Here is a 13,379-nt window from a genome sequence, read left to right as displayed (position 1 = left end):
ATTGCCGCTGCTTTCCAGGTCCAAGAGAGGAAGTGGGGCATAGGTTCTCACTCCCACCTGACACTTGGCTTGAGGCAGGTGGCAGAAGCCCGACACCCATTTTTAACTCTAGTGTGGGAAACTTTTTTCTAGTCTAGGTGGGAGTGGGAATGGAGTAGCTGGGTAGGCCGGCTCTTTATCTCTTGGCTGCAGAATCTTTTGCTTATGGTATAAATATTGATATTTAAGTGTGCAGGCTCTTGAAGTCTAGAAAACATTTTCTGTAGTAGCTATCAGCTTCGTAAGTTTGCTATGAATCTCACAAGTCCATTTTGGTGCTCAGATTTGTGCAATGAATCCTTCTTTCTCTGTTGATGTTGGCAGCAATTGCCGTAACGTGAGGATAGTACATATATACAGCCTCTGTGTCAGTGGTAGGAGAAGTACACAGAGGAAGGAAATTGTACAGGGAAAAATTACACCTCTGAGTGTATCAAGATATTACCTTGTTACACATGTACCCGTGCCATCTCAAAACAATATGCTCAATACTATGACCGAGGTATGAAATGTTAAGAAGCCACAGAGGATGGTAGCTATCCAGGAAATTTCAGAAAGGAAATGATTTGAGCTGAGATGAAGATGAGTTGGTCTAGTGGAAAGTGGGAGAAGGGCATCCACATCCATAGCACAGGGAACAGTGTAAGCAAACACAGAGGCACAAAGAAGCCTGGCACATTAGGGGAACAGCGAGTAGTTCCATGTGCCTGGGATAGCGTGGACACGGTGGGGGAGGTAATAAATATTTCTTGAAAGAGTGATTGAATGAATGAATGTGGTGGTAGGCAAAGAACAGTAGGCAAATGGCCCACTTATGAATGGTTTCGTGTGCTGTATTACAGATGTGATAAAACCATAGCTGTATCTTACCCTTTCGGCAGTAGTGAACAAACAGGATCAGAAAGCTGAGGCCAGTTAGGAGACCAGAGAGGTGACAGTTTCTCTCTTGTGGTAGGTTCACACTGTTAGAGCTGGATGGGTCCCTGCAGATCACCTGGTCGAACTTTCCCATTTGCAGATGAGGCCCAGAGGAGTGGGGTGACTTGCTCAAGGTTGAGTGAAGTAGTTTGTGGCAGAAAGGGGCTTAATGACTCCAAGTTCATGACTTTTTATGTTGGATTTGCAGCACTAGATAACGTTTCCAATAAATATTCATATCAGTCATTTCTCTTTGCAGCCTGGGAGTAGGTACAGAAGTAATGCACATCCCACACCTCCAACTACGTTGCACGTGGTGCCCCCTGGCGTCTGGGGCCCGAGTTACAGCTTGCTCTGAAGGCTGGCTGTCGTTCAGGAAATTGCACATTGTCTCCAGCTCACAAGGGGGCACACTGCGCCCATAGGTAAGTGGCTCCCTTAGGGGGGAGTCTGTCTTTGGCAGCCACTGGAGACACTGCTGAGGCGGAAAGAGCAGCCTGTGTTCTTCAGCGCTGAGCCTAGCTTCCTGGGACTCAGAGGTCCTTTATTTTGAATGCAGGAGAAACGGTCTACGTCGAGCAGTCCTGATGTTCGAATACTGCATTGCCATCATAATGTGTAGAGAGAGGAACTTCTCTTTCCACATGGAACTTGAAAGCATATAGTCTTTTCTTTTGATATCCAGTTTATTTATGGCAGCTCAGCTGAGGGGAAATACATATTCTCTCTCTCTCTCTGTTTTTCCCTCCCTCTTCTTCTCTCCCTCTCTCCCCTATTCCCATATCCAGATAAAAATCACCTACGGTTGTAATGCTCCACAGGAAAAATTTCACTTGTAATTTACAGTGAGGAAAATGGTTATGAAATTGGTTTTCTTTTCTTTTTTCTTTTCTAATGGAAGAAGTGGTAGAAAAAAATGCATATAATACTTCAACAGCTTTTGGCTTTGAATCCTGGTTCTACCATTTTCCAGTTACATGAATTTAGGCAATTTAGTTGTTCTGAGACTCAGCTTCTTCATATGTTAAATGGGGAATGATATCTATTTTAAAGAGTAGAGTGTAAAGTAATTGAAATAAAACATAAAGACTTAATACAGTACCCAGGAAATGATAGGTACTTAGTACCTGGTAGTCCTTATCTCAAGAGGAACAGAACTTATGTTTCCTATTTGCTTGGCCCCAGGAAACTCACAACCAACTTTTCTGCTTAAATACCACAGCTGTATTATCCCTCATGGTCATTAAGTTTACGCTCTCCATTTAATCTCTCTATACACACATATGTAATTTAAGGTGGTTTAAACAAAAGATCTATACATTGTTAATATTATTATATAGGTCTTTTGTTTAATCTACTTTAAATTCATTTGACAGGAATAGAGGAAGCTATAGATATAAGCTTTTTTTTTTAATTAAAAAAATTCCCCTTGGCCCCCAAATGTTCATTGTAGCCTACTACACCCATATAAATTAGGAGAAAAGCGTTTTTTTTTGGTCCAATAAGCGCCAGGAGTTGTACACGTTGCTGGACTTCTTTCAGGGTACAAAAGAACATACATTTTCTCCAACACTGAGACTTTCTTTTTGGCACCCTATTTGGTGCCAAAAGAATCGCTGAAAAAGTGATAGCTTCTGAACCTTGTTTGTACCTCTCCAAGTGTCATAAAAGACTACAAAAACCCAGTCCTTCCTCCTTACTGAGCACCCAAGAAGACAGAATCCTTCAGTTAGAGAGAGAAATCAGATGTAGGGTGTCTGCCCAATGGTAGCGAGGAGAAGCATTTATCTGTGGAGGATTTTCCTTCATTTGCTTCCTTTGTTTATGAATAGGACAATCGGGAGGTTACACTTACCAAGTCATAATTCTGCATCTTCTTATGTTCGTGGTAGGATTAAATTGCATTTGCAACAGAACCTCACTTTTCTTTTTTCTTTTTTAAAAAGATTTACAGAGAGTGCGGGTGTATGTGTGCAAGCAGGGGGAGGCGCAGAGGGAGAGGGAGAGAGGGAATCTCAAGCAGACTCCCCGCTGAGCATGGAGCCTAATGTAGGGGTTGGTCTCATGACCCTGAGATCATGACCTGAGCCAAAACCAAAAGTTGGATGCTCAACGAAACCACCCAGGTGCCCTGACAGAACCTTACTTTTCACGTCTGGAGTACTAATGTGGCCCTGGGAGCTAAACTCAATGACAGATCCATAACAATGACAGGAGCTCATACACACTGAGTGTTGGCTATGTGTGTCAGGCACTGTGCTGTTTTATATGCATCTTGGTCTTCACATGGCATGAGTTTGGAAAGATTATTATCCCCATTTTACAGATGAGGCAACTGAGGAATTAATTACTTGCCCAAGTTCACAAGAGCTAGTGAATATTAGACTCAAAGTTTAAACTTGCATCTCTTGGACCGAAGACCCCCTATTGCCTGATCATCTCATGGGTCCACCTGTGTAAAGTTGGGTAAGTTACATAGTACTTACATCTTCACTGGATTTTTTCTGTCAAAAATTAAGAATGATTACATTTCTTACATAGGTCACTGGAAGTTCTCAAGATTAACTTTTGATTTACGAAGAACATTGGTGATCCACTACTCACTGCTTTTCCAGAAACACATATCTATTTACTAGTACCAGATGCATGAACTTGGTCTTGTAATTTTATAATAGGTACTATGTGAAGTGTGTGCTTTAAAAACTGTGATGTACTGGGGCGCCTGGGTGGCTCAGTGGATTAAACGTTGGACTTTTGATTTCTGACTCTTGATCTCAGGGTTCTGAGATCAAGGTCTCCATCGGGCTCCATGCTGGGCATGGAGCCTGCTTCAGATTCTCTCTCTCCCTCTGCTCCTCCTGACCCTAAAAAATTTTTTTAAACTATGAAGTACTACTATCTCACTAGCAGCACTTAGTGGGGGCTGATTTTGAGAATTTTTCTCAGCAGTGAAGAGAACGTATGTTGAAACTAAGATTAAATTTTAAAAAAAGGATGACTTCAATTTGAGCATGAAGACATTCTTGCTTGCAAAATGGCCATCTCTTCTCTTAAAATGTACAGACATCATAGCAGTGTCAGAGATCACAGCCTAATGACTGAGCACGTGGGCATTGGAGCCAGATGCCAGGTGAAAATGCCATCTCCGGCACTTACTAGCTGTGCCATTGCTAGTGATCTTGGGCAAGTCACCTAACCTCTCTGTGCCTCCCTTTTCTCTACTGTAAAATGGGGATGATAGCAATACCTACTTCACAGGGTTGTTGAGAGGCTAGAACGAGATAATATAGATAAGGTGCTAAAACTAATACCTGGCATGGTACGTGTATTGTCCAGTATGTTATTAAAAAAAGGGGCACCTGGGTGGCTTAGTCGTTAAGCATCTGCCTTTGGCTCAGGGCGTGATCCCAGCGTTCTGGGATCGAGCCCCGCATCAGGCTCCTCTGCTGGGAGCCTGCTTCTTCCTCTCCCACTCCCCCTGCTTGTGTTCCCTCTCTCACTGGCTGCCTCTCTCTCTGTCAAATAAATAAAATCTTAAAAAAAAATAAATTAAAAAAATAAATTAAAAAAAATAAAAAAGTCATCCAGTATCTCAATTACATATTAATTTTCATATTTTGCTTTCACTTCTGCTCATTTGTCTCACCTGCTTTATACAGCTGTAACCATAACATACATGCAATCTGTATTTGGTAATTTTTTACTTCAAATTACATTTTACACATTTTCTGTGTTTCTATATAGTGTTCGCAATAATTTTTAGTGGCTACATACTATTCTTTCAGGTTGATAAACCAGAATTTATTTAGTTATTCCTTTTTAAAAAAATTTATTTATTTACTTATTTGATACAGAGAGAGGGAGAGAGCAAGCACACATGTAGGGAGAGGGAGAGGGAGAAGCCCACTCCCCGCCTCGCATGGAGCCCCGACATGGGGCTCAATTCCAGGACCCCGGGATCATGAGCCGAAGGCAGGTGCTGAAACAACTGAGCCACCCAGGTGCCCCTAACTATTCCTTTTTTAAAAATCTTTATTTCCATTTACAAAAGTTAGATAATGCTTGTCACTGTTTTACTGTTTTTTTTTTATTACGAGCTATATAATGTGGACAGAAGAGTGTATCTCTTTATGTACAGTGTCTTCCCTGTTAAAATTCTATGTGTGTGCATTTTCATTATCTACAGGCTACCCTGGGCCAGTTACTTAATCTCTTGGAGCCTTGGTTTCCTCAACTATAAAATGAGGAGGACAGTAATACTTTCTTCCTAGGGTTGTGGTGTGGATTAAAAAAATAATAAGTATAAATCATTACAGCAGTTCTGCGTTTGAACTAGCTGTTACTCTTCCTTACTGGTTTCATACACCACCTTACATAGGGCCTCTGGATACATACTCCCACGTTTTCATTCTTGTTTTCAAAGTTAAGAAAATCAATGCATTTGACAAAGATGGACTTATGACTTGGTTCTGGGGTTGTGGCTGTTACAAAACGTACAGACTTCCTACTCCACTGGCTTACCTCTGTGGTTTCCTTATATGCTGTCTGTAGGTGAGACACCACAGCCCTTTGCATGGCCTGAAGGCAAGGACCAGACCCTGTTTATAGTGGTGACAGCACCAGAAGCCATGTAACCATTTCCCACAACCACATTCTCGTGACTTTGACAGAGACCAGATCTGGGAGGCACCGCCCTGGATGGGCTCCGTGCACTGGATGGTGGGAGTGGGATCTGAGTGCACCTGGCTTCCTTAGATGGGACGCCTCGCTCTTTGGAAATTCCAAGGTTCCTGTGGGGACCCAGGCATCTGCCAATTCCACAGTCGTGGGATTTTCAATATCTAGGAGAAAAAACCCACAGATTTCCCACCGATCACTTGTCAAATGCCTAATTGCCTTCGGGGCTCACCCCAAACTCCAAGTGAGATCCATTAAGAAAACAAGGTTTGCTTCTGCCACTTGCTTTGGACTGTGCATAGGGGATGCCAAACTTCTGGTTCCTGTATTTGAAAACATGTAAAAAATAGAATGAAGTATAAAAGAAAACACACCCTTTGGATCTATGCTGCTTTGCTTTTGAAATCTACTACTATAATTTGGGCATAAGAATTTAGATGAATTGAAGTTGTCACATGAGAATGAGTTTACTGGGTGAAGAAATGGTTGAATTACTTCTACTGTACAGAAGGCGAATACCAAGGGATTCCCAATTATTCTCATTAGTAGCAAAACTCTTTATAATGAAAGCTAAGACTTGTTGAATTATTACAATAGAATAGATAAACTCTCTTCCAACTTATATACATTTTCTCGTTCAATTATAATAAAGCTGGGATTTGGAAACTATTAGTTAGTGTCATTGTACAGAGGAGAAAACTGAGGCACAGACTGAGTGAATACCTTCCTTGAGGTTAGAATAGTCGCCTGGTGGTAGACTCTTGCCTGTTTTCCCTAAGCTACATTGCCTCTCTGTGAGAGATCTGCCAGGAATCACTTGCCTGTACTGAAATGCCTCAACCACGGAATCTTCTCTGAGGATACTTCTGTGGGAGTGGTCAGAGAGAGCAGGTGAAGTACAATATTTGCATACTCATACAATTATAGAATTTTATGGGAAGCTCTCTGGAAATGGAATCAATAGATCCTTGACTAAACCAGCTTCCCTAAATACCTCAAATTAGAATGGCCTTCATCTTCTTTGTTTAGTTAGAATTCCAGTCCTTTACCTGGCCTTCTTCCTCAGAGGTTTCTGGGAATCTCTGAGCAACTTCCTCATTTCCCTCTAATGTTTCCTGAGGTTGCTTACTACCTTGGTCAAGTGTCTGGCTTTGGACAACTGATCCCTGCCCCTCCCTGCAGCCTACAGGAGAGGGCTGACAGAAATCTGTCCGGCTTTATGATTTGCCAAGGCTAGGCTAGCAAAGGTTACGCAGGCTTCCATCTGGTTCTCTTAAAATGCTACTTCTGGTGGAAGCCAATCACCATGCAGGAAGCCCAGCTGCCCTGAGAATGCCAAGCTGGAAAGGCCATGCATAGATGCTCTGGTTGACAATGCTTAATGAGCTCCCAGCCCACAGCTAGCTTCAACTTCCAGGCATGTGAAAGAGCCATCTGGGACACTCAGCCAGGCCGAGACTTCAATTCACTGCAGTCCCAGCCAATATCTGAATGCAACCGTGTAAGTAGGACTGGCTACATAATGTGTGGGGCCCAGTGAAAAATTAAAGCACACAATTCCACGACTGTTAAGCAGAGCATTAAACCAAGTGTGGGGCCCACTTAAGAGCAGTGTCCGTATGCAACTTCACAGGTTGTACATGCACGAGCCAGCCTGCTTGCAAGATCTCCTGAGAATTGCGCCGCGGAGACCTTCCCAAAGTTTTGTCACCAAAATAAAATGGTTGTTTTACCAGAAAATCTGGAGTGATTTATTACAGGGCCACGGTAATCGCATCAGCCCTGAGGACAATTATTTCAGGCTCCAATAGCCCAGCATTGTTACACTTTCTAAAAGTTCATTTAGCCTTGAATTTGTGAGTCTAGGTGAGCTGGCCTATACCTATAGTCCAATTCTATTTATTGTTCTGTCCTCCAGCGGGAGTGGAAAATTGTGCCTTGGTATCTTTGCTGCATTTTTTACTATTTCAACAACTGCTAATTAAAAACTCACAAATACACAGTTGTGTAATAACAAGCAACGGTGCACAACAGCACAGGATATTGATAGTTCAAAAGGCATTTTTCCTACAAAGGACATAGTCTGCAGAGATAAACTCTGCTGGCAATATAAATGACCTTCAAAATCACCTTTTACAAAGAGCAATTTAGTCCCCAGGAGCCACAGCTTCCCCAAGTTGTTCCACTTTATATTTGCATAATTAAAAGGCCTAATTATGTGCATTTCTTAGAAAAAAATAGGGAGTTTCAAGACACATCTTGTGCAAGGCAAAAAAAAAAAATGCTTGCAGCTTGGAAATGCAGATTTCCTAATTCTACTATTTGCACTAAGCTTTCAAAGATTTTAGGGGACTCTTATTGGAGGAAAACCTCCCTCATTGTTGATTCTGAAATCAAATAGAGCTGAATCTCTGGTTTCACTTATTTGTCAGAATTCTGTATTAACAAGCATTTTTGTGACCTTAGAATCTGGTAAATTGATATTCAAAACGAGAGCAACCTTGGGTGTTGCTTTCTTTCTTTCTTCGGTGTTGTCTTCTAAATAATCAAGAGACAATTATGTTCTATCGTGTTAGGGTGCTGTAGAGTGCCTCTGATTGTTTTCTTCTTTGAAAATCTTACATAGGGTAGTTGGCGAAATACCCCCAAAGATATTCATTATCCGAATCCCTGGAACCTGTGATTGTTACCTTACATGGCCAAGGGTCTGTGCAGATGTGGTTACATGAAGGCTGTTGAGATGGGGAGATTATCCTAGAATTTTATGGTAGGCCCTAAATGTAATCACAAACGTTTTTATAAGGGTGGAGGGGGGGACAGTGGGAGATTTGACAACAGAAGAGGATAATGCGATGGATGGAAGAAGGGGCCACTGGTCGAAGAATGTAGCTCTGGAAACTGGAAATGGCAAATTCCCTGGAGCCTCTGGAAGGAGCAAAGCCCCGCTGACAACTTGACTTTGGCCCAGCGAACTGTAAGGGAATAAACAAGTGCTGTTTTAAGCCACCAAATTAGCGCTAATTTGTTGTAGCCCTGGTAACAAACTAATAGAGTGCATATCTGATTGTTTATTTCTTGTTTGAAAATCATTCTTGCATGGGAAACTCTTCATCAGCTTGGTTGCCTGACGGGCCTAAGCCTTGTACTCCCGGGCTGGAAGGGCCTGCATCAGGAATTATCAGGCATGATTTACCTGTCGGTGACCACTGGGCCACTGTCCTTGCCACAGAGCAGTAACAGAGCTTCATTGCATTCGGGCCCCCTTTTAGTCTATTCTGGACAATTTGCTTTGTCTCATGGCCAACCCGGTTGATCAGTGTCTTCGGTGACTGCAGGCGGTGCAGGCTGGGAAATGCCTCTGACTCACCCCTGTGGTGGGTCGGAAAGGATGCAGAAGGATGCTGTTTCAGGTTGACTGCTGTGTGCCCCGTGTGGGAGACGCACGAAGAGCATTCTGGGACCCCAAGTTGGCTTCTCACCATCTGACCGAAACGAGCAACGTCTTACAGTAAGCTCAGGGGAAGGAAGTCAGTGTCGGTGGAGTGCTCCTTCCACGAACTTAAGCCCAGATGTCTGACCTACATTTTCATCCTCCAAAATGACCTTCCTTCTACTGTGGTGGAGCAGGGTGAAACCTAGAAAAGTAAACAACTGCATGGCAATCATGTTCGATATGAAGATTATTTGAAATTCTTTGGCTTCTTAAGCTCTTTGAATTTGTTATATTAAAGGGCAATAAGGCAAAAAAAAGTTGAGTGCGTCACTATTTGTCTTTGTGGATGTGATGTTTTTAGGAAAACCTGCTTCCTCCACTTCCAGAGCCTCTCATTCTTTGTTTCCATCCTCATGTGGGATTGTCAGCTATGGCTGGGTCTCAGGCTTAGCAAAACAGACTATTTTCTAGGTGCTGTGGTTTGTGGGGGCACTGAGAAGGGATTCCGCTGCCAAAATAGATCTTTGTGTTCTGTTTAAATCCTTGCTTTGAAACATCACTTTTGAAGTCTTTAAAAAAATTTTTTTTTTGAAAAACACACCTCCAGGAGGTTGAGACATTGGGCTGGAGAGGTAGGTTAAATTTTTGTGACAGCCTCCCCAAACTCTTCGCTTAAAGGTCCAGCATTGTGCCAGCTACTGGGGAATCAAAGATCATTAAGTCACATCTGGTGATATTTTCCTACCTCCAGAGGTATTGCCAAAATTGATTCATAAGAGATCTAAGGTCGTTTTTGTTTGTTTGTTTGTTTTTGTTTTTTTTTCCTAACAAACTACTAGAAATAAGAAGGGTGAAAGAAAATGATAAGTAGGTAAGGAAAATAAATGTGGGCTTTTTTGGATAAGGAAAGGTATGAAGGGTATAGGTTTCTTCCTTCCTTCCTTCCTTCCTTCCTTCCTTCCTTCCTTCCTTCCTTCCTTCCTTCCCTCCTTCCCTCCTTCCCTCCTTCCCTCCTTCCCTCCTTCCCTCCTTCCCTCCTTCCCTCCTTCCTTTCCTTTCTTTCTTCTTTTTTTCTTTCTGTAAAGGAAAAAGGAAAGTAATTTTGTCCTAAAGTAAAATGATTGTTCCAGGATGGAAAAACAATATAGGACAAAAGCTGAATGGATATAGAAATTTGCAGACGGTTTGTGGAAAAAGAATATATGTATTTGTTTGTGGAAAAAGAATATTGAGAAAGGATTGTTATGTGCAGTTAAGCTAAAATTGGAATGGATTTGTGTAAGAAGAAAAAAGAGTTTTAATATCAAATGCACACTGGTGCAAAATTAGAATTTGTTTTTTTCTCTGTTAAAAGGACAAAGTTTTTTTAGGCTATTGGTCTGCTCTTGCTAAGAAATTGTAAACACAGGTTTTTCTTTACCTTCAATGGAATCTACCTATGAAACAAAAGACTCTGTGTTTTGTCTTTATCTGGCCTTTGATTGCTTAAGAGACTGAGTAATCTCTATTAAAAGAGCTAAGTTATTTTTTTTAAAACTATGTGACTTTTTGTATATGTTAAATTTCATAGGAAGCATTGTCAAATAAGAAACAATGTAGACTTTCTTTAGAGTATATTTGTATGAAATTCCTAAATCTGATATGCCCCAGTATCATGGTTTCAGTCATCATTTGAAAATGTATGTCAAAGAAATAACCAAATTCCCTTGTCAATCAATGGCAGTAAAAGGCACTCTCATCAGATCCTTAATGATTGCTGTTTGCAAGTCCTTTGTTATTTGCAGGCAATAATTGCTTTACTCTGATGCTTTGGCAAAAAGTATTTTTTTGCAGAAGTGCTTCATCTTCAAGGAGACTCATGGAAAAGACTGATAATTATGATCAGTTTGCCTTCACATGGGAGGGACAGTAATAAATCTTTCAAGTGTCCCAAGGCTACCTGCATAGCCTCACAGTAGTGCATGTGATGGTAGCTTAAGATGTGTCCCTATTCCTCTTCCGTGAATCCATCAGATGGACCCATTACGTCGATGATGTAAGGTTCACATGTGAATATTTGCCTTTGTTGCAGGACAACACCCTGCAGGCCTTGCTGGAACATCTGCGAGGAAGAAGATGTGCCATGAACCCACAGAAGATTCAAGGCCCAGGCACTGCCATGAAGTTTTGGGAGTCAGGTAAGATGCACGTTGTCCCAGAAGTTGTGTTTGAGACGATGCAAGCTTATCCAACCCCTAACAACATAAAGGAGACACAAGTCTTTGTAAGGATTTTAGGGGTTTAGAGGTCTTTTATTCAATCAGGAGCTGATGCCCTTGCTTGGATACAAGCCCTAGCAACTGACCCTTCAGTATATACAGCAGACTGAATGCATAGAAAGAGTGGCCACCACAGGGCTGGGTGGGGTGGTGTTTTGCCAAGGAAGCCAGATGGCCCTTGGACTTGGTTAATGCAGTAACAACATGTTCTGTGTGTTCCAAACAATGTCTAAGGAGACTGTTAAAATGGGCTACAGTCCTCCACCAGCGTTCCCAACTGGTGAGGGATTGGCACCTTGATCGTACTGGTCACCCTCCCTGTGAGTGAGGATTTTAAATATGTCTTGGTTTGTGTGGACAGTCATCTGATTTAACCTGAGCTGTCTCCAGTCTTTGTGCAAACTGGACTGCCGCTATTAGGGATTAGAGAAGCTAAGTACCATGTACAGGTACCCTTGTTGAATAGACAATGATAGGAGGTCACATTCTAAAGGTTGTGACATACAAGATGGGGCAAAAGAACGGAGGGTCCATCTCCCCTATAACCTGCAAGCAGCAGAGTTGTAGAAAGGACAAATGGGATATTAAAGCAGCAGATTATACTACTAACAGTTAAAAACCCCCTTGGCCTGGTGGATTAAAGTACTGTCCCAGGCTTACGTACATTTGAGTGATCATCCAGTAGGACCTGTTGCTCATATGCCAGACTTCAGATCCCTGCCCAGGCACCCAATACCGTAAAGGGATGGAAGTCATGGAAAACATCCATCGCCCTGAGTCTCACTGTGGACTCAGGTGCTATGCTGCTGAGAACATCGAGCCCCATCATGCCTTGGAAAGACAGTTTCTGCTAGAATTTGCAATGGGATGTCCTGCTGGGATGGGTGGGTTACTTCACACCCATGGGTGAGGGGGAGCTACTCAATCTCACTGGGATCCCATTGTCCTGCTGTAAGCCAGGCCTGTTGAAATGTGCAATGCCTGGAATGGAACACACACCATTGGGGGTCCTCTACTGGCATATGGGGGTGGGGGTCCTCTACTGGCATATCCCACCCCCAGTCCATGTCCTTGTGCCTGACAAGGCTGTCTTCCCCAGCCAACATGTATGGTGTGTATAACCATGTCAAGTTCCTAAAGCTGCCAACTTCCCTGTCCTCGAGACCACATGGACGCATTCTGTTTTCCTTCCTTCCCTCCCTCCTTCACTTCCTTCCCTTCCTTCCCTTCTCTCTCTTTCTTTTTTGTTTAGGACCTTTTTGAACTTGTTGATCTACCAGTGTTTGAGGAAATTTAGAAAAATTACAACTACAGTAACAACTCAGGAGTTGTTTCAGGTTGAGCCGAGTTTCAGGTTGAGCCGTGATTGACTGTGAAAGATTTAACTTTTTCTAGAAGTACGGAAAAGTTTTTTTCTGTTTCAGTTTTCTTTAGTTCTGGACTTGAGGCTGAGGCTGAGGGCAGGCAAGGAGTCTTAAAAGGCAGGGGAAAGGTCTCCAAAGAGATTGTCACTGGAGTAGCTCTCCTTCTGGCTGTGCTAGATTCACTCATATTATTACTCAAGATGAGAATTTCAACTTCGTTACAATGTAGAGAGCATATGCATTTGTTTCTTCCCCTTTCTCTCTGGATCTGAGAGAAAGGGTTATCACATTCTTGTGGTAAGCATCACTACGGAGAACCATCATCTAGTCAGGAGGCTGTAGACAGTCTGGTTAACCACACGGCTCACTGAGACACAAGCTAGACGGAGCCAAGAGAGAGGACAAGGGTTGTGGGAGGAGCCTTGGTTGTGACACAGAGATAAAGTCCCAAGGTTATCTGGGACAGGGAGGAGCTTTATGAATATTTTACTCAACAACAATATCTATTCAAGGACGAAAGTTAAAACCAGATACTGTACTATATGGTCCTCTGTCATTTCAGAAGCTTTGGCAAATCATTTGAAACCCTTCATTAAAGAAATATTAAACAGATGTGTAAGCCTAGTTGCAGATACTGCACTCCTGATAGAAAAACTATAATTTGTAAAATAAAGTGTAACCTGCAAATAT

The sequence above is a fragment of the Ursus maritimus genome, unplaced genomic scaffold (assembly GCF_017311325.1).
Source record: "Ursus maritimus isolate PB19 unplaced genomic scaffold, ASM1731132v1 scaffold_29, whole genome shotgun sequence".
In the NCBI taxonomy this organism is placed as follows: Eukaryota; Metazoa; Chordata; class Mammalia; order Carnivora; family Ursidae; genus Ursus; species Ursus maritimus.
The sequence above is the reverse complement of the archived record's forward strand: the minus strand, read 5'-3'. Positions refer to the sequence as shown.